This window comes from Penaeus monodon, chromosome 30 (assembly GCF_015228065.2).
Source record: "Penaeus monodon isolate SGIC_2016 chromosome 30, NSTDA_Pmon_1, whole genome shotgun sequence".
In the NCBI taxonomy this organism is placed as follows: Eukaryota; Metazoa; Arthropoda; class Malacostraca; order Decapoda; family Penaeidae; genus Penaeus; species Penaeus monodon.
This window is the reverse complement of record NC_051415.1, coordinates 7,553,228-7,553,637: the sequence shown is the minus strand read 5'-3', so window position 1 is coordinate 7,553,637 and position 410 is coordinate 7,553,228.

Here is a 410-nt window from a genome sequence, read left to right as displayed (position 1 = left end):
CGCCAACATATATTTGTGTGAATATATAAATATATACTAATCATAGTTTAAATACAGTCATAAGGACAAAATTTGCATGTCCTGAGGACCCAATATTATGGACAAGCTCGACTGGGCGTTCGGGGTCCCCCTGAGACTGGGCTCTGACGCCTGTGCCTTAAAAGCCTCACGGTAAATCTCGTGTTATAAATCGAGCCACAAAACTTCATTATATCAGTCGAAACTGTATTTTGGAGTCCGTAGAGTTAACTTACCTTATAAAATTATTAGAACAAGTATTCTGAGACAATTAGGCTTAAACCAAACAGCGATCGGGGTTGATTTTTGCGATAACATTTAGTTTAATCGCGGAGCATTCAGCTACACTAACAATGATACCTGAGCCCACAGAAGTCTCGTATCCCCGAGAA